Source organism: Ursus americanus, chromosome 20 (assembly GCF_024610735.1).
Source record: "Ursus americanus isolate L20-20 chromosome 20, mUrsAme1.1.p, whole genome shotgun sequence".
Taxonomy (NCBI): Eukaryota; Metazoa; Chordata; class Mammalia; order Carnivora; family Ursidae; genus Ursus; species Ursus americanus.
Genome location: NC_142146.1, coordinates 20727417 through 20748483, shown reverse-complemented (window position 1 = coordinate 20748483; position 21067 = coordinate 20727417). Strand labels below are relative to the sequence as shown.

The following is a 21067-nucleotide window of genomic DNA, read 5'->3' as shown; positions in this document are numbered from 1 at the left end:
GTAGGTGGAGGTATATTCTTAGCTGAGGAAAAACGTGGGATACAGCAGTTTATTAATTCTGTACTTAATAAACTACTTGAGCCATTGGGACAGCTGGGAGATTTTGACATCTGATTGAGTTAGGTGAGCAAGCAACTATGGGTTTCTATCTTTTATTTATATCTTTTTGTCAGGTATTAGTTGTAAAGTCTGATGTTTATATGTGAAAGCCATATAGGAAGATACTATGTTTAACCATTCATATAAAGATCTTGTGTGTGGTTAGGTTGAACTTCTTAAGTAATTAAATGAGTTAAGTCGTTGAATAGAATTTGTGAAGAATATCTGCTAATAACAATGGTTTCAACTTTGGCAAAATTGATATTTAGTTGTGACAGTAATAAGCTAACAGATTCATCTGTTTCTTGAATGCCTTTTTGGAACAAGATAATAGGGTTATGTCAACATAGTGGAGGATTTTTTTTTTTTTAAAGATTTTATTTATTTATTCGACAGAGATAGAGATAGCCAGCGGAGAGGGAACACAAGCAGGGGGAGTGGGAGAGGAAGAAGCAGGCTCATAGGGGAGGAGCCTGATGTGGGGCTCGATCCCAGGATCACGCCCTGAGCCGAAAGCAGACGCTTAACCACTGTGCCACCCAGGCGCCCCAACATAGTGGAGGATTCTTTTCTTTATTTTTTGTTACTATAGTTGGGGAGGGGTCTTTCATTTGAGAGCTATGGTGATTTTTGAGGTATACGTTTTTTAAAAGGAACATGATTGGATTGGAACATAACTGTTTCATTTCAAGGAGCATAATTGCTTTATTAAAGGAATATTTCAGTCATTTTGATTTTTATAGTATTTTTGGTAAAGACTTGAATATTAAAAGACTTGACTTTATATTAGTATTGTAGAGCTTGGTTCATAGTTTATTTCTCAGACTCAGTGTAAGATTTTATAAAAATATATATACCACAAAAGTCATAGTGTTCTTAACCCTTTTTTATCAGTGTAAAATTTTGGTGAAGCAGCATAGATCTTAGAATAGATAGCCCTAAGCTTCCCTGGGTTTTTGTTTTATTTTGTTTTTAAAGTTTCTAGATTGGATGACCCAGATTACAGTGTATTTGTAGTCTGTCTCATGCCACAGAGGATTTATGGTGACTACTACTGCTACTGCTACTACTAATCTGCATTTATTAAGTGCATGCTTACTCTGAGCTGGGCACATAATCTTGTCTAATTCTTACACAAATCATATGATGCATTACTACTGTTATCTCTGTTGTGCAGTTGAGAAAATGATGCTTAGAGGAGTTAAATTACTTGCCAAAATTTAACATTCTGGGAGATGGAGCTGGAATGCAAATCTAGGAAATCTAACTTTTGCTCCCGACTCTATAGGGGGAAATGCAAACCAGAATTAAATGTCCAAACTAGGAAGAAAGAAACAGTGGATGTTCATGTTTTTAGGTCCCACAGCTATCATGACTGAATCATGAATTTGACTCTGAATTTACTATAGCAAAAGAAAAAAAAAAGTAGAGTGAAATGGGTATGCGAGAATACCATATGAAACCCTTTTCTTAGGATTTAATTCTCAAGGCTCTCTGTAGGAGCCTCCAAAAGAGTCTCTTTGGAAAATATTAGGAATGGTTTGTTCAGTAACATTTTCTATAATATATGTGGTGATAGGTTTAATAGGACTGCTTCGTTTTGATCTCACAGTGAAACTCAAGGCCATAATGTCAAAGCATGATTTGATAAGAAGAGTTGTGTGAGATATCATGATTGTATGGGCCCAGTATGCATGGTTTAGTATGATCCACATATAAAATCTGGAGTACTGAGAGGGATGTAATGATGGTCTGTACACTTTCCAGTCAATCCCGAGCTTCGTATATACTCCAGAAATTAAATGAACACATGGTAGAGTTAACGTCTTTGTCCTGAAAATTGAGAAATATAGATAAGGGATATAGTGACAGTTGTTCATGATATTGAGTTCACAATTGAATGGGTCCTTTTCCCAGGCTACAGGACTATTATAGAAGCCTAGAAGATAAATTTTCAGTAAGAAGGTATTTTTCAGTCCTGTGAACTACAGCAGAGAGCTGCCATGTTAGATAAGGATTGAAAAGTGTCCACTACATTTCAGAAATGGGTCTTGTGTATCTTAGCAGGTACAGCATCAGTGGAGTGTTGCAGAGTAGAAATCCCATTGTAATGGGTTCAGGATTGGGTGCAAGATGAGGATGGGGCAACTTTGTATGTAGACTTACCTTGTGGTTGAAGGTGTATTGGAGAGAACCAGAAGCTTGGGGTCCCAGCATTGAAGGAGGAGTTTTGTTGAAGGACCTAAAGAGTCTTGAGATTGTATGCTAAGGATGAGGAACCAAAGGAGACGGAAAGATTGAAGATAAAAAGCAGAATGATGGGGCACTGGGGTGGCTCAGTCTGTTACGCGTCTGCCTTTGGCTCAGGTCATGATTCCAGGGTTCTGGGATCGACCCCACATTGGACTCCCTGCTCTGTGGGGAGTCTGCTTCTTCATCTGCCTCTGCCCCTGCTTGTGCACCCTCTCTCTTTCTCTCAATAAATAAACACATAGAAAAAGAGAATGATGATTGGTATTGCAAGGTGCATATGATTGGACCTGGAGGGGATGGAATTCAGGTCATGGTGTGGCAAATGGATCAGCTCTACTGAGAAGAGTACCTATCTCATTCCACTCCCTTGCATCCTCCAAATCATACAGAAAAGTACAGACGTGGATAAAGGGGTTTAGTCTACAAAAGGTGGATGAAATCAGGATATGAATCAAGATAGGGGCTTCTGGGTGGCTCAGTCGGTTGAGTGTTGGTCTCTTGATTTCAGCACAGGTCATGATCTTGGGGTCCTGTAATCAAGCCCTTCATGGGGCTTCACGCTCAGCGGGTAATCTGCTTGAGGACTTCTCTCCCTCTCCTCCTTCCCTTGCTCTCTCTCTCTCTCAGGTAAACAAATAAGTCTTTTTTTTTTTTTTTTAAAGAATATGAATCAAGAGTGCATGACCCAACTGAAGAGGTGACTGAGACCAGCAGCAGTTTTCTCCTAAACTTTGAAAATGAGAGCTGTTGTGAGTTGTAAATAAGGGGACCTGGGTATGGAAGATGGATTAAACTAGATGGATTAAGTGGACAGAGAAGCTAAGAATTCCAGCAAAAATAAAAATGTATTCCATTTTGCCACTTCTTCCAGTAGATGATTTTGCTTATGTACTAGTGGTTCCTTCTACCTCAGGGACTTCCTTACCCAGGAACATGTGTGGTGGAGGCAACAAGAACTGGATAGTAAGGAAGCTGGATTTGCACCTCTCATATAGGAAGTACCAACTTATAGTTGGCATGTAGAGTTAAAAGCTAAAGACCAAAGGCCTTAGGAACTGTGTTTGCTGTTGGGACACACTGAAATAAAGAAGTAGATGACACTCAGTGACCGAACTGTATTTATTGTCTGGAAAGGCACACAGCCTACCCAGATCAGTTCTCATCATCCAAAGAGAACAGATTTCAGGGCTGAGTCAAAGGCAGGGGAGAAAAACGAAAATGCTTTTCTGTCATGTAAAGGGCTGGTTAAGAAAATGTTGTCTACTCTGGGCACCAAAGAACAGCTTTTAGTTGATATTGCAGCAGGAGCAACAACAGCTGAATAGATTGTGCAGGGTGCTAGAGCTCTTTGTGGTCAGAGAACAGAAAGCCCGCGGTGATGGAAGCAGTAGTAGAGAGAAACCATGGAGGAGGGAAAATGATGTGCAGCTTACTTAATGTTGGTAAAAGGCCTGGTACAAAAAGGGAGAGATTGTTTCATTCTACTTATAAGTTATCAACATGTTTTCCAAGGCCCGGGCAGCTCCAAATCGAGAAAAAGGAGTCACAATAACATTAGGAACTAGGAATTTCTTGAAAGTCTTGGTTTGGAGCTCCTCAGTTTAACTGGTGACTCCAGAAATGCCTAGCCCAAGTGTAGACCTTGAGGGGCTCGTGCATTTATTGTCTGGCTACTATCCCAGCAGCCATGGGCCAGCGAGGTCCCTACTTTTGGGGCCCTTGACTTCATTTGTGGTCAAGAATCCTTTCCTTTTTGCCTTTTTTATTTCAGTGGACAGTTTTGTTTCTTTTATCCAGTGGGCTCCTCCGACCACAAGGTCATCCAGGGTGTGAGGGTCAGGAATCCTCTGCTGATGCCACCCTTAATCTACTGTGGTAGGATTGCCTTTGGGTGCAAGGCATGTGCTGGAATGGCAGATTTGTGTAGATACGACTTGGCTGCTCTTGTCTCCTGCTGTCCCTACACTTCATTCAACAAGGGCTCCCTGGACTTGGGTTACTCTGCACCTACAGGAGACTGAAACCAAGGTGTGGGAGTCACGGGAACCACTCAGTCTGGTTTGCAAACACACGGAAGGCTTAACCCACCTCTCTGTAGGGCTGATCTGTTTTCCTCCTAGACAAGATTTTGTGTGGTACAGGTATTCTGGCCCTTAGGAACTATGGAGTACATACAGTTATGCAGAGAGGATAGGCTCTGATATAAGTACCAACCCAGTATTTTTGTCTTTTGAGCTTTTTCTCACTATGCTTTGACAAAAGAAATAAGGAGGAAATGGTTTGAGTGAACACATCATTACTGGTTTCTGATATTTCTAGCTCTCTCTGTCAGAAAGGTCATTTTTGTGTGAATATTTTGTTACTAGTTGTAGTAACAACTAGTAACATTTTGTGAATATTTGTTACTAGTTGTAATGCTTAAGAACAGTTTCAGGAACTCATTTAATAGTTTCTCTAGGTGTGCAGTTGTTTTTCTCGAGTAGATTTGGTTTTTAATCACAGATCCTAGATTAAGAATGACAATTATCTAACATTTATGAAATCACCCTGACAACCGAATTTGTATTCCATTTGTTAACAGGCTGTCACTAATTCGATCTATTTGTATCTTCTCTAACCCATGAGCAATTTGGAGGGAACCAGATTTATTCACTCCTCTGTTCCTTATGCTTACCATGTAGTAGGCACGCAAAAGTAGAGATAATAGCAATAATGAAGGGAAACATGGACCTTGAGTTTCCGGAGCTCGTATTCTGATGGGTCTTCAAGGCATACTGAACGTGAGTATATTGGGGTGTGCGTGTGAGGTGGAAGAGTTTTGAAATGGGAGTGATGTATTAGGGTTCTCCAGAGAAATAGAACCAACAGGATATATGTATATAGAGAGAAAGAGATTTATTTTAAGGGATTGTCTCATGTGATTATGGAGGCTCAGAAATCCCAAGATCTGCAGTATACATGCTGGAGATCCAGGAGAACTGATGGTGTGGTTCCAGTCTTGAGTCCAGAGGCCTAAGAATCATGAGAGCTGATGGCATGTGGTTCAGTCCAAAAGCTGACAAGCTTAAGACTCAAGAAGAGCTGATGTTTCAGTTTGAGTTGACTGGAACCCAAAGTTGGCAGGAAAAGACCAATGTCTTGGCTCAAGCACTCAGGCATGTGGACTTCCCTCTTATGCCAGAGAAGGTCAGCCTTTTCGTTCTATTCAGACCTTGAACTGATTGTGAGGGCCACCCACATTAGGGAGGGCAATCTGCTTTACTCAGTCTTTGATGCAATGTTGATTTCATTCAGAAACACCCCGAGACACACTCAGAATACTGTTCAACCAAATGTCAGGTAACTTCTCCCCACCAGCTAAGTCAAGCGGACACAAAATAAACCATCATGGATAGATTATACAACAATTTTATAATATAAACATCAGTATAATAATTTTAAAGCATCATGGAATAAGTGACTGAACTTTTAAAATTGTTGAATTAGAAATCATTCTCCCACTTTCCAGGACTATTTTCATTTGAAGTTGATGTAGTATATGTTATTAAAAAATTACTCAGATGTTAACAAACTTGACTCTTCTTAGTGATTGAATCATTCTTGTGCAGAAACCCTTTGCTGCAGTGGGGAAAAAAAGTGCTCTTGGTAAAAGAAGGGATGTCAAATATATAGTACAGGACTGTCGATTTAAAAATTATTTTTGTAAAGTATGGTAGTAGTGAATTGCTGTGCTGTTGTATTACTCTCCCTGTATCTGGTCCTGATTTCTGATCATTCTGGATTATGTTTAAAACCAAAGGCCATCTATGAATGCAAAAAATTAGTATTTTGTGGTAGCCTTTTAAGTTATAAAAACTCATTGTTGAGAAAATGCCTAGATTCATAAAGAAAATGATTTTCACTGTCCACATATTTTTTTATCTGTATGTCCTAACCTTTATCACTAGAATTCTTTACTTTTTAAAGTGATGCACTGAATATTTTTGTTTGTAAGTTTTCTGTGTAGCGCGTGTGCGCGCTCTCTCTCTTTTTTAACAATAAATGGTGTGGAGTTAATAAATAAATGGAGTTTCTAGTTTTTGAAAAGTTTTAATAAATATTGCCTAATTGTTCTTATTTATAAGCTCTTGTATAAAATATTAATAATAGCTAAGTTGTATCGAGTGCTGGGTAGAACCTGAGCTTTATATGGATTGTTTCATCTGATCCTCAAAATAACCTTGTGAGGAAGGTGTTAATATCCCCCTTTAGGCAACAGCTGAGTGCCTACAGTGTGCAAAGCACTGCCAGGCAAGGGAACTATAGGAATGAACAAAGCAACCATTGTTGAAGCCCACTTTCTAAAGGAAAAGGACAACAACTACTCCCAGTTTATTTAATTGTCATAGTGAGAAAGACTCTGAAAGTTTTTCTGCTACTTTGAAAGTACTATCACACAGGGTATAAGGAGGAGTGGCAAGAAAGAAATTATCTTTGAAAAAACACCTTTGCAGCTTAAGTTCAGTAGGCCACATGGAAGAAGGAAGTGTCTTAGGCTGAGGAGGCAGCATGTGTGAAGGCCTTGAGGTGGATAAAATGGGGGCGTGTTCTAGGAACTGCAATTCAATGACGTGTGACTGGAACCCTGTGGTATCTGGAATAGAGTAACTCAGGATGACACTGGGGCTAGATCATACAGGGTCTTTTTGGTCATGTTAAGGATTCTGTTCTTTGTCCTGAGAGCATTGGGAAACCTTTGAAGTGTTTTAAGTGGAGGAGGCCCAAGTGGATTTACTTTTTAAAAAGAACATTTTGGCTGACCTATGGACATGGGTTTGTAATGTATGCAATTTTTTGTTGCCCTGTAATTTTTCAGCAGCCTTTTAAACGTCAGTATGATAGGTAGAGGTGCTTAAGTTTCTTAAAAAGAAGCCAACTTAAATCCATAGTCATGGGGTTTGGGGCCGGGGTTGAAGCGGTGGCTTGAGAGAGAAGGAAGGGATGATTCAAACTTAGAAGGGACACCTAGTGTCTTCTTTCACAGTGTCCAGAAGACTAGGTTCGTTTTTGAGAAGAGTATGTTGCCCAGCAGATCTCGTATCATGAAAAATCTGAATTTGAGCTACTTTCTATTCAGAATGCTTTCCTTCATCCCATCTGGTCTCCACAGACCACATCAGAGAGGATGTCACTTGAAGGACTTACTAAAAGATTCTGAGGGCTTTGTAGATTGATAAGACATGGTGTGGGGAAGAAAAGTAAAAATAAGCTTATTTTTATTCTAATGTACAGTTTCTGACTTTTCTTATCTGCCTCATGATGCCGATGAAAGTAAGACCGCTGTCCAGCATGTGCATAGATTGGTAGAGGGGCTCTGTGATTTTCAATTACTTTCTCTAGACAGCTCCTCCAGTAAGTTACCTACCTCCTACTTTTCCCCCCTAAGATTCAGACATTAAATTACAGCCCATTTCTTAGAATTATAATTCCATGAAATTCATTTGTTCTAATTTTTCCTCCTAAATTTGTTTTAGTTTCGAGAAACAAAGCTTTTAAAATAATACTAGACAACTCTACTGCTTTGGAGTAAGTTAAAAATAATTTTTTAAAAAAGATTTTATTTATTTGACAGAGCAAGAAAGCACAAGCAGGGGAGAGGGAGAAGCCGGCTCCCCAGCTGAGCAGGGGCTCAAGACCCTGGAATCAACCCCAGCTGAAGGCAGACATTTAACTGATTGAGCCACCAGGAGCCCTGTTAAAAATAATTTTTAACTGAAAAATTTTACTATATACACTAAGGAGAGGTTAATTGTCTGCAGCATAGAACTCCCTTCCATTACTTTCTTTGAATCTTTTTGTGACTTCAGAAGGAAAAAAAGAAGGTGGAAAGTCCGTAAAAATACTAATATATTTCATAATACTTTCTGCCTTCTAAAATGTATTATGTGAATCTTGTTTCTGGTGGAATCATGACACAGACTTGTGTGTTCAAATGATCATGCTGCTTTTTCCTTTGAAAATTTCCTCAGAATTAAGCTTGAGTGCAGCAAGGCTATAAAATCACAAGTAGAGTGGGTTATGTTGTAAGATCTTTTATCATTATGAACAAAAATAAAATAGAAAGTTACCTCAAGGTACTATTTTGGAATACATTGTGGACATTTATACTTTTGCTTTTATTTCTAATCATGATTGTGATTTTGGGATTATTTCATTACATAATAAGGCGAAAGAAATAGTTCATCATAGTATTAATATTTTAACAGAATAATCTTTTGTACCTGCTTAAGAAGGGGATAAAATTTCTTTTTTCTTTATTCTTTAAAACAAAACAAAATAAACCTGAGCTAATTTAAACAGTTGCAGTTTCTGGGAAAACAAAGGCTTTGGTGTACATGCTTTTGATAGTAGACATTGTGACCATATCATGTATGCTTTCTTAATAATGTCTGACATTATCAGATTGATTAACTCAGCATGGGGCCTAATCAGATTTAACTATGGTTGGCAGCTGTACACTAGAAGAATAGTAATACAGAGGGGGAATAAAATTAGTTTTTTAATAAGCTGCATTAAATACAAAACTAAAAAATGTATCAAAAGTGTTCATTATTTCACATTGACATGTGAAACTATTGTATTCACACAGTATCCTTTTCAAATTCATGCTGATTTATATTTTCAAAGATTGGCTACTGCCAGAATCTAGACCTGCTGATAATAAGATTTTCATCTGATAATTGATGGTGTAGGTTTCAGGGAGTTATGATTTCCTGCGGGCTTCAAAGGTCAACATTTGTATCTATATATTGTGTTCACTGTGTAAACGTCAGTCATAGATTATCCAACCCGTCTAAGAAGTAGAACCAAAACCTCTGCTTACTTTTCCTAGAATCAACATATTTCTTTAAAAAATTAGTCATTGCAAAAGTAATTGCTTTCCTCATTGCTTTTTAAAAAAGATTTATTTATTTGAGAGAGTGTGAGTGAGCTAGCGAGTGCCTGTGAGTGGGGGGGCAGAGAGAGAGAATCTCAAGCAGACTCCCTGCTGAGCACGGAGCCCCACACAGCTTGATCCCCAGGACCCATGAAACCATGATCTGAGCCGAAACCAAGAGTCAAGAGCCGAATGCTCAACCTACTGAGCCACCCAGGTGGCCCTCCTCATTGCTTTTTAAAAATGTAGTCATAAAAAGTTAACAAATGATACATATGAAAGAGTCCTACATTAAGACGTTGTGGTTAATTCTGATTCTGCCTGTTAACTTTAACGGGGGCCTTAGAGTTTAATTAGATCTATTCACCAAATGTTTAATGAATACAAATCATGTACAGGCCATTCAGCGATCTATGGTTTTTGACCAAAACTGCACAGATTTTAGCGTCAATCAAAGCACCCTTTTGGTGTGCCTAGATTCCCTATTAAGGATAACAGTCATTAATTACACTTTGAGGACTAATTTTTTTTTTAAAGATTTTATTTATTTATTTGACAGAGAGAGAGACAGCCAGAGAGAGAGGGAACACAAGCAGGGGGAGTGGGAGAGGAAGAAGCAGGCTCCCACCAGAGGAGCCTGATGTGGGGCTCGATCCCATAACGCCAGGATCACACCCTGAGCCGAAGGCAGACGCTTAACGACTGAGCCACCCAGGCGCCCCTAATTTTCAAATATACTGAGAAATAGGCATAACAGAAACAATCAGTTTCTAAACTGTGTTGCATAAAGTGTGTGCAGAGAATTTTCTGCTCCACTAGGTGTGATACCCAGCTTTTAGTAAGTTTTCTAAAGCTATTGAACTAATAAAATTTTTAGTAAATATTCAAATTTTAGTCAGATGTTATTCAGAATTAAAGTAACAAAATAGCTAAGTGAGTAGAAAAGTTTGCAAACTATATGGAGCAATTTTCACCTTCTGGAGAAAGAATAACTGCATTTCAGAGAGCAGTTTTCCAAATAAACGTGCATTAAATTGTACTTAGATGCCTATTAACACACAATCATGTTATATGTATGAGAAATAATATATATTCAATTTCTCATGTTGCTTAAGATTTCTAACTTAATTAGTACAGTGTCATGACTAGTTTGAATTCCAAAAATTAAATATATTTTTAATTTAGGAAAAGAAGCAATTTCTTTCATTTTAAGGTATAGTGGCCCCTAACAGGTCCTCAATGTAAGATCATACAATGTTTAAAGGCTTGATAAGTCCCTGAATGCATGAAATTAGACTCAAACTTAACCTTAACTATAATCTTGCAGATGAGAAGAGATTAAAAATATTCCAGATCCAAGAGGAGTTATTTTGAGGAGTTTTAAGTGCCAGTAAATGGAAGCTTATAATTAACATGGCTATTTAGCTGTCAGTGTAGCTTTATTTTAATGCACAATATGTCTAAGGCATGTTGTAGGTACACAGAAGCATTTGTGGAATTGAATTAAATGTATGCTTCGTAGATGTAGCTTCCAAAAGATATTGAGCAGTTGTTGAGCTACACTAAATTATAAACAATAATCAAATGATCAATATTAATTTATGAAATTGGTAACTAATTTAGAATAAAAAGGATTGATTTGTGGTAAAATTCAGCTGTAAATTTTGTGTGAATATACTGATTAAATCTAAATTGCCAAAACCCTGGCAGTATAGAACCAAGCGTAGCGATATGAGATATAATTTACAACTTATTGATCGTTTATTTAAACAGATATTCACATGTTCATTTTGTGATTGTTTTTTGGATCATGTGGTGATAAATCATTCAGTAGAGTAAATTGTTACTTTTTAGTGTTATTGAATTTTACATACACTTTACTAATCTAACCTTGAATCATTGTGTAAGTTTTTAAAGGGTAGGAGTTGGATAGAATAAGCACACCATTTAACTTATTTTCTGTTATAAACATCATTTTAAAACAATTGTCATTTAAAAAAATTATACTGTCTTTTATTTTTAGGTAATAAATTGACAGATTCTGTTCAGTAGTAATTTCAGGAAATACTAACTCTTCTCTCTTGGATACCTCTGTCAACACTCATTCACTGATGCTTAAAATCAGTTAATAGTCAACAGTGCCTTTCATTCACCTGTTAGAAGACCATAAATGCAAATACGCTTGGGAAAGAGAACGTGTTTGACTTATTACCACATTAATTTTCAAATCACTGATACCAAATTGTCTTCTTAGGAGGCTTTGATGGAAGAGAACACAGTGGGTTAAGATGTGGCTTGTAGCAAAGGTGGGCTATGGGTACCAAAGATAAATAACCCATCATAACCTACTTTAAAATTTTGCCAAGGCAATCTCTGTGATTAAGTCCCTTAAACAGTTTTGGGATGTCTTTTTATTAACCTTCTCATTTGCAACCCTTTCTGGTATTCAGAATTGCACCCGGAGGGTATTTTGTTGATGCGGAGAATTTTGGTAGTGCTAATATTCTTTGAGAAGTACAAATGTTGTACATATACCATAGTACCCTCTTACCCTTAAGGTGAAAAGCTGATATGGGTCAGGATCACATTGGCCCCACTTTTAACTGGGAAGTTTTGAGGGATTATGAATGGGACTAGACATGGGCGTGCAATCTCTTTGAAACTTCTTTGTTCAAATTTTGCACTCTTTTTTCCCATCTGTAGTTAGAAGTTGACAAGTGTTGAGGCTGCTGTTTACTTGGGAAGCCTATTGACCTGACAGCAGCCCTGATGCCCCATTTATCTTATTCACTCAGAAATGGTGCCTTCTCTTAGTGGCACTTGCTATAATTGTACTAACACACTGGCTTGTAGTCCAGTGTGTGGGTTTGGTGAATATTTGTTGAATAAAGGCGGGAATACTGGAGACTCCGCTTCTCTGTGTCTGTTTCTTACTCTTCTTTTCTGTTTTTCTTCACTCATGTTAGCTTCTCTCTTATTTCACATTCAGAGTTCCCATAGTGAATCAAGTAGGTCAGTGACCATTCAATCTGGAGTGACCCAAAAACAGAGTTCTCACACTAGTTATCACTGAGACCCTTAGTTTATCTTCTGTTCAACCTTTAGTGGCTTGCCTTTCACTTGGGTGTGGCATCCTATTCTATTGGCTGTGGCTTGGGTAAATGGCTTGCCACACACAGAGCTTGAGGAATCAGTCACTCAAGGGTAGGCAGGGATTATAGTGATTGGCTGTTAGAGTCTAAGTGGAGAAATATATTTTATCATCTAAACATACTATTTATACATTAACTCAAACAGTTTTTATGGGGGATATATTGTATAGAAAGTATATATACTTGTATTATGAAGGTTAAAATTAAAACTTTTCATGAAAAAGTTGTATTTTTGTCTAGAAGAGTTTCTAAGATTTCATAGTTATTTGATGTAAATCTACTTTTATCCACTTATGTTTTAGGTACCCCCATATATCCATATATAAGTACATGTACTTATAGGTATACACTTGTTTAATATACTAATAACTATATCTCATTATATCCATCATGAGATGTCTTACTGATATTAAAAAAATACAACTGTGGTCTAACATTGATAAAACTAAACACACTATAAAGCGGTAGCATCTATTTTTCTTAAATTTTCTATAATTTATTTTTAATGATAAAAATAACTACAAAATCTTGTGAATTTAAAACTCTTTCTGAAAATTCTATTAGGAGTAACATTAGAGATGTATGAAATCCTTTACAAATCTTTGAAATACAAATAGTTTGAATTATTTTTATTGAAGAAGTAGGTATAGGGCAGATTTTCAAAAGTAGCTTTATTGTTTATTAATGAAGTAAATACTAATTGTCACTTACTGAGTACTTTCTTTGTGCCACAGAGAACTTTGGATGTAATTTTAATTCAGTCTCCAAAATGATCCAAAAGATTGGGGGAATTATCTAATTTTTGCAAATGAAACTTGGGTTTCGGGATTTGGCCACTTGCTCTCAAAGTTGTATAACTGACAAGGAAGAACAGCTGAAGCTTGAACCCATCTCCACCATATTCCAAAGCTCAGACCTTTCCCTTGTGCTGTATGTAATTTCTGTTGCCCTATGCAAATGACTACATTGCACTGAATGAAATTAAAAAAAAAAAATGGGTTCCTGGGTGACTCAGTCGGTTAAGCATCTGACTTTTGGTTTTGGCTCAGGTCATGATCTCAGGGTCCTGTGATTCAGCCCTGCATATGGATCTGTGCTCAATGGGGAGTCCACTTGAGATTCCTGCCCCCCCCCCCCATGCAAACACACATGCACTCTCTCTCTTTAAAAGAAATAAGTCTTTAAAAAAAATAGTATCATTTTTGGTCCCTCTGAGAAATTTTTTTGTTGCAATTTGTGAGCTTTCATCTAGATCCTTCTGGCATCAATGTATAGTTGGAAGCAGATGAATGGTCGTTGTAATGAATTAAGTATGTATATCCAGTATATGCATAATGACACAGGCTTACTTTCTAATGTAGTTATATATCTGCTTCTGTACTGTTGTGCACAATTTTCTTTGCTGTTTTCCCACCAGATTATGTTTAATATAAGCAAAGCAAACATAAAATTCTCATGTTGATAGCTGATAATTTTATAGGACCTTTTAGGAGGTAATTCCCCAGCAAGTTTGAGTTCACACTATCTAAAATTTGCTTTGAATGTTCTACAGTAACACTGTATTTGATTATTCCAAGACTAGTGTTCTGTGGTATGAAATCTAGACTCTCCTAGAGTTTTATGTTCTTTTAGGATAAAAATTCTATTTTTATCTCTCTCCCACTCCCTCTGCCCCTTCTGCTCATGCCCCCTACCCCTGTCTCGCTCTCTGAAATAAATAAATCTTTAAAATAAAAAGTAAGGAATGTGAAATTAATTGGGTTCATCTTGCTTTACTAACTTCATATTACATAGTCATTCGTAGAAGCCATGATAAAAAAAAATGCAACAGTGAATTAACTTGGTAATGAACGAGGCTACTTTGTAGAGAAAAGGCTCAGACCAAGATAAATCGAGATTTGGAACTATAAAGTAGTGACATAAGTATATCAGAAAAGGCAGAACTAGAAGAGTGCTAAAGTTCATGTTTCATCAGATTGAATGTTAAAAGCCAAGTGAGTCCAGAGATAGCTTCAAACTGTTTGGGACAGCTAGGACAGGCTGATTTTTGTCATTAAAACTCTTATGCAAAGAGAAGTTAATAAATGTCACCCTCCTACACTAAACCCTGACTGCAGATTAATAGGCTATATTCCAAAGTGTCCCAAAGGCAACCAGTAAAAAAGTTTTTTCTTACTAGAAAGACTGGAACTTAGTTACTTTGCAGATGAAACTCAGGCTTTAAAAATGCTCTCTTACCCCCCAAATTTGTCTAACAAGGAGGGAAGAGCTGAGTCTAGGAAGGGGGAAGAGCTGAGACTTGAACCCACCCTCCATCTTATCCATGTTCTTTGTTTTGTGGGGATTAACAGCAATACCAAATCATACAGATTTGCAAGATTTTGAAAATTTAGATCAGCGATTCTCAAACTGTGGTCTCCAGACCAGCAGCATTGTCACCTGGGAACTTGTTATAAATCTAAATTATCAGGCCCTTACCCATGCCCACTAAAACAGAAACTCTGGGAGTGGGGTCAGCAATCTGTTTTAACAGGCCCTCCTGGTAATTTTGATACAAGCTAGGTTTGAGAATCACTCCTTAGGATCTTTGCATTTTGAGACCTTAAGAACACAGATAAGAGGGGTTCTGTATAATGTAAGGCTTTTCCTACTTAGAATGGTGTTAGGGATAAACCCACTTTATGACTAGTTGGTAGTAATTCAGGTACAGCCTGAATTAACAACAATTTCCTCCATTTTCAATCCCCTATAGGGAAGATTTTAAAAAAACAACCCAAAAAGTAAATTTGGTCAAATTTGGTTTATCTGGTACTGGTTTTTAAAATAGCCATCAGGGGCACCTGGCTGGAGGAGTCAGTGGAGCTCATGACTCTTGATCTCAGGGTTGTGAGTTCAAGCCCCAGTTGGGCATGGAGCCTACTTAAAAAATAAAATAGCCATCAGCCATAATGTTTTTACTCTAGACTTAGCCATTTTGAGGGAATTAGAATTTGGGTAAGAACTACATAATATTTATATTACTCAAAGAAAGAGACTCAAAGAAAAAATATTTTATTTTTTAAAAATAAAAGAAATAACTTTAATTTTAATGAATTATGTGTAATTTAAAAAATATAAATAAGCTCTTATTAGCCTTATTTGTACTTATAAAATATTTGGACAGCTTAATCAAGAGATTTGCTAAAATACTATAAGGTGATTTCATTTTTTCAGTGCTTCAGTAAAGAATCTTTGTTTGGGGGCGCCTGGGTGGCTCAGTTGTTAAGCATCTGCCTTTGGCTGAGGTCATGATCCCCGGGGTTCTGGAGTCGAGCCCCACGTCGGGGTCCCTGCTCAGCAGAGAGCCTGCTTCTCCCTCTCCCTCTGCCTGCTGCTCTGCCTACTTGTGCTCTCTCTCTAGCTCTGTCTAATAAATAAATGAAATCTTAAAAAAAAAAAAAAAAGAATCTTTATTTGAACTGACTGGATATTTGATTGTATTAAGGAATTATTATTCAATTGTGTGTTGTGTAAGACAGTGGATGATACTTTGGGTATGTTTAATAGGGGAGTATTTGTCTTTTAAAGTCTATAAATATTTCAGTGTATATCTCGGATTTGCTCTAAAGTAATTGGAATGAGGGTAATGAGAGTTAATACATGGGAGTAGAATGGAATCATGGGTTGATAATTGTTGAAGTTGAGTGATAGATGCTATGGTCTGAATGTTTGTTTCTTCTCCCTCCCTCATTCATATGTTGAAATTCTAATGTCTGATGTGAGGTATTAGGAGATGAGGCTTTTGGGAGGTGCTTAGGCCATGAGGGTGGCACCCTTATGAATGGGATTAATACTTTTATAAAAGGGACCTCACAGATCTTCTTTACCCCTTCTGTGCTATGAGAACACAGTGGCTGCCCTGTGAGACTCTGGCAATGAACTAGGAAGAAAGCATTTACCAGAACACCACCATCATGGTACCTGGATCTTGGACTTCACAGTCTCCAGAACTGGAAAAATAAATTTCTATTGTTGATAAGCTACCCAGTCTGTGGTATTTGTTACAGCAGACTGAAGACCAAGACAAGGGATATATAAGGCTATATTCCTTTCTCTAAAAGTATTTTAGTAATGTTTTACAATATGAAGTTGGACAGGATTCCTCCAACGATGATACTGGGTCAGCACCTTCCTCACACAATGAAGGCTTGGTTTTTTGGCTAACATTCCTGGCACACCTACCTTATAATGTTAAAAGAAATTTTTTCTGAGCAAAAAACAGGGTTTTTATTTTGTTGTTGTTGCTTTGTTTTCTTAAGTAGGCTCTACACCCAGCATGGAGCCCAACGTAGGGCTTGAACTCATGACCCTGAGATCAAGACCTGAGCTGAGATCAAGAGTCCTGTGTTTAACCAGCTGAGCCACCCAGCTACCCCCAAAAAGCAGTTTGACATACTACTACTGTAGATAAGAATTTTCAAATGTAATGTATAATTAGGAAATAACAAAAGCAAGTCAGGAGGAAAAACTATTAAAAATGTCACTTAAAAATACCATACTATGGATATGAAATTAATATACAGAAATCTGTTGCTTTTCTATATGCTAATAATGAAGTAGCAGAAAGAAAAATGAAGAAAACAATCCCATTGAACAAAACAAATAAACAAAAAGCAGAAACAAACCCATAAATACAGAGGACAAACTGATGGTTGCTAGAGGGGTGGGGGTTGGAGGATGGGCAAAATGGGTGAAGGGTTGGGGGAGATACAGGCTTCCAGTTAGGGAATAAATAAGTCATGGGTATAAAAAGTACAACTTAGGAAATACGGTCAATGGTATAGTAGTGTTGTAGGGTGACAGATAGTAGCTACCTTTGTAAGTATAGCATAATGTATAGACTTGTTGAATCACTGTGTACAGTACATCTGAAACCATGTAACATTGTGTGTCAATTATACTTCAATTAAAAATATATTTAAAAAATTTTATTTAGAATTGCACCAAAAAGAATGAATACCTAGGAATAAATTTAACCAAGGAGGTGAAAGACCTTTACTCTGGGAACTCTAAGATACTGATGAAAGAAATTGAAGGTGACACAAACAAATGGAAAGATATACCATGCTCATGGATTAGAGGAATTACGACATAAAAGGTATCTAGACTGGTAAGGAAGAAGTTAAACTGTCACTATTTGCAGATGACATGATGATACATATATAGAAAACATTAAAGACTCCACCAAAAAGCTATTAGAACTGATAAGTGAATTCAGTAAAGTTGCAGGATACAAAATTAAATGTATAGGAGTCTGTTGCATTTCTATACATTAATAATGAAGTAGCAGAAAGAGAAATTAAGAAAACAATCCCATTTACACTTGTACCAAAAAGAATAAAATACCTAGAAATAAATTCATCCAACAAGGTGAAAGACCTATATTCTGAAAACTGTAAGACATTGGTGAAAAAAATTGAAAATGACACAAATGGAAAGATACACCATGTTCATGGATTGGGAGAATGACTATCATTTAAATGTGCATACTACCAAAAGCAATCTACTGATTCAACACAATCTCTATCAAAATACCAATAGCATTTCGTGGAACTGGAACACATAGTCCTAAAATTTGTATGGAGCCACAAAGACCTTGAAGAGCCAAAACAATCTTGAGAAAGAAGAACAAAGCTGGAGGTGTCACAGTCCCTGATGTCAAGATATATATACTACAAAGCTATAGTAATCAAAACAGTATGGTACTTGGACAAAAGTAGACACACAGATCACTGGAATAGGGTGGAGACCCTAGAAATAAACCCATGTTTATATGGTCAGTCTACAAAAAGGCAAGAATATACAATGAGGAAAAGAAAGTCTTGTCAATAAATGGTGTTGGAAAAACTGGACAGCTATGTGCAAAAGAATGAAACTGGTCTGCTTTCTTACATCATACACAAAAATAAACTCAAAGTAGATTAAAGACCTGAATGTGAGAACTGAAACCATAAAACTCTTAGAAGAAAACATAGGTATTATAATCTCTTGGACATTAGCCTTAGCAACATATTTATGGATATGTATCCTAAGTAAGGAAAAGAAAAGCAAAAACAAACTATTGGGCCTACAACAAAGTAAAAAGCTTTTGTACAATGAAGAAAAACCTTCAACAAAAAAAGGGCAAACTAGTGAATGGAAGGAGGCATTTGCAAATTATATATCCAATAAGGGGTTAATATCTAAAATATATGAAGAATTTATACAACCGAATACGAAACAAAACAATCTGTTTTAAAAAATGCGCAGAGGACTTGAATAGACATTTTCGAAATAAAACTTACAGATGACCAACAGACACATGAAAAAATGCTCAACATATTTAACCATCAGGGAAATGCAAGTCAAAACCACAATGAGAGATTACCTCATATCTGTTAGAATGGCTAGTATCCAAAAGACAAAAGTAACAAGTGTTGGTGAGGTTGTGGAGAAAAGGGAACCCTTGTGTGGTTGTATCTATTGGTGGATATGTACAACCACTGTGGAAAACAGTACAGAATTTCTTCAAAAAGTAAAAACAGAAATACCATATGATCCACCACTGGGTATTTACCCAAAGAAAATAAAAACACGAAATCATAAAGATATATGTACTCCTATGTTTATTATAGCATTATTTACAATAGTCAAGATACAGAAGCACCCAGGTGCCCATTGATAGATGAATGAATAATGAAGATGTAGTATGTATGTGTGTGCATGCATGCATGAAAACATACATGGAATATTACTAATCTATAAAAATGAATGAAATCTTGCCAGTTGCAACAACATGGATGGACCTAGAGGTATTAATTATGCTTAGGAAATAAGTCAGAAGAGAAATAGTATGTGATTTCAGTTATATATGGAATCTTAAAAACAACAGCAATAAAAGAAAACAAACAGACTTGTAAATATAGAAAACAAACTGATGGTTGCCAGAGGGTAGGTTGGAAGGGGGATTTGGTGAAATAGATGAAGAGGATTAAGAGGTATAAAACTTCCAGTTATAAAATAAGTTAGTCACAGACATGAAAAGAACAGCATAGGGAGTATATCAATAAAATTGTAATAACGTTGTATGGTGACAGATGGTAACTACACTTACCGTGGTGAACACTGAGTAATGTAAAGAATTGTTGAATCACTAGGTTGTACACCTGAAACTAATATAACATTGTATGTGTATTAGATTTCTGTAATAAAGAGATACTATAGTATGTTACCATAAATGATAAAATAGGGTGCATTTTTCAACCCCATAGTTAAAAGATCCTTTTGATTATTTTTAAATAGATGTATTAGCTGAATACTCTAGTACTTTAAATGCTTGCTATTTAGTTTTAAAATGTGCAAGTATTTTTTAATGTTTAGTTAAACTTATGTTAGGAAACTAAAAAGAAATGGCACCTGCCAATGACATTACAGTTAAAGCCTTTCATTATCACATTGTAATATTTTATTTTAAATTTCTATTTTAGGAACATAATCCTTCTATAAAAGTGGTTTTTACTTCATGTGATAAAATTTTTCCTTAAAATACTACTATACTTTTGGGTAAAGATGATTGATAGACTTAATTTCTCAGACTTGTGTATATTTCTCAGACTGAGCCACCCAGGTGCTACTGAGGTTTTCATATTTATTTATTTATTTATTTATTTATTTATTTATTTATTTATTTATTTATTTATTTATTTATTTATTTATTTTTTTAAAGATTTTATTTATTTATTCAACAGAGATAGAGACAGCCAGCGAGAGAGGGAACACAAGCAGGGGGAGTGGGAGAGGAAGAAGCAGGCTCATAGCGGAGGAGCCTGATGTGAGGCTCGATGCTGTAACGCCGGGATCACACCCTGAGCCGAAGGCAGACGCATAACCGCTGTGCCACCCAGGCGCCCCTAGGTTTTCATATTTATAAATTTATAGTATTTAAGGAACTGTTCATTATTTATTATTTTTTTGGTGTTATGGTGTCTTCTTTGTGAAACAATGTTGGTAATATATAGGGGTATATTTGTGTGTGTGTACTTGTGTGCATGCATGCATACCCATGCTACTTTTCATTCCTGGCCTTTTTTTTTTTCACCCCAAGTGAGAAACAACTTCTTTTCCTGGTCTTTAAGGAAAAGAGAAATACCAAAGCTGAGCCTGGTAAAATTTGGAGGAATATAAAATAGTAGCATTCTTTTACTTACTTTAGTTCAAAGACCCTTTCATCTGTCTGCTGGGTGCCTCATAAGTAGTTACCAAAACTCTTGCTAATGCTTCATGAAAATTCACTTCCTTCTGGGAGCACTCCAGGCCTTCAGAATAACCTTCTGTTAGCTAGAGTAACATGATGGTTAAGAGCTTGAATTAGACTGCACTCTACCACTTAATGGCAGTGTAGCCATTATGTACCCTTGACAAAGCTTCGCTAACCTATTTGTGCCTCTTTTTATTCATATTTTAAAATCAGGATAATAGTACGTCCTTCATGTCGTCACTGTGATTATTAAATGTTTGGCACAGTCCCATAATAAGCACTCAGCTGCTTTATTGTCCTCATCCTAATTTCAGTTATTGGGCGGAAAGCGGCAAGTTAAACTGAATAAAAATTTACACCTCCACCCCATGT

The 21067-nt window shown here is 36.7% G+C and overlaps 1 protein-coding gene and 1 long non-coding RNA gene across 3 annotated transcripts in view; both read left to right on the top strand.

Moving 5' to 3' along the window:
* LOC148108387 (uncharacterized) overlaps positions 1-20533 on the top strand; it is a 51241-nt gene extending 30708 nt beyond the window's left edge. Inside the window, exon 2 of the long non-coding RNA XR_015727850.1 lies at positions 3015-20533. This is a non-coding gene — a long non-coding RNA (uncharacterized LOC148108387). The remainder of the gene's footprint in view (positions 1-3014) is intronic.
* Positions 1-21067, top strand: part of UBE2E2 (ubiquitin conjugating enzyme E2 E2) — a 357299-nt gene that overhangs the window by 64549 nt on the left and 271683 nt on the right. The window lies entirely within an intron of this gene.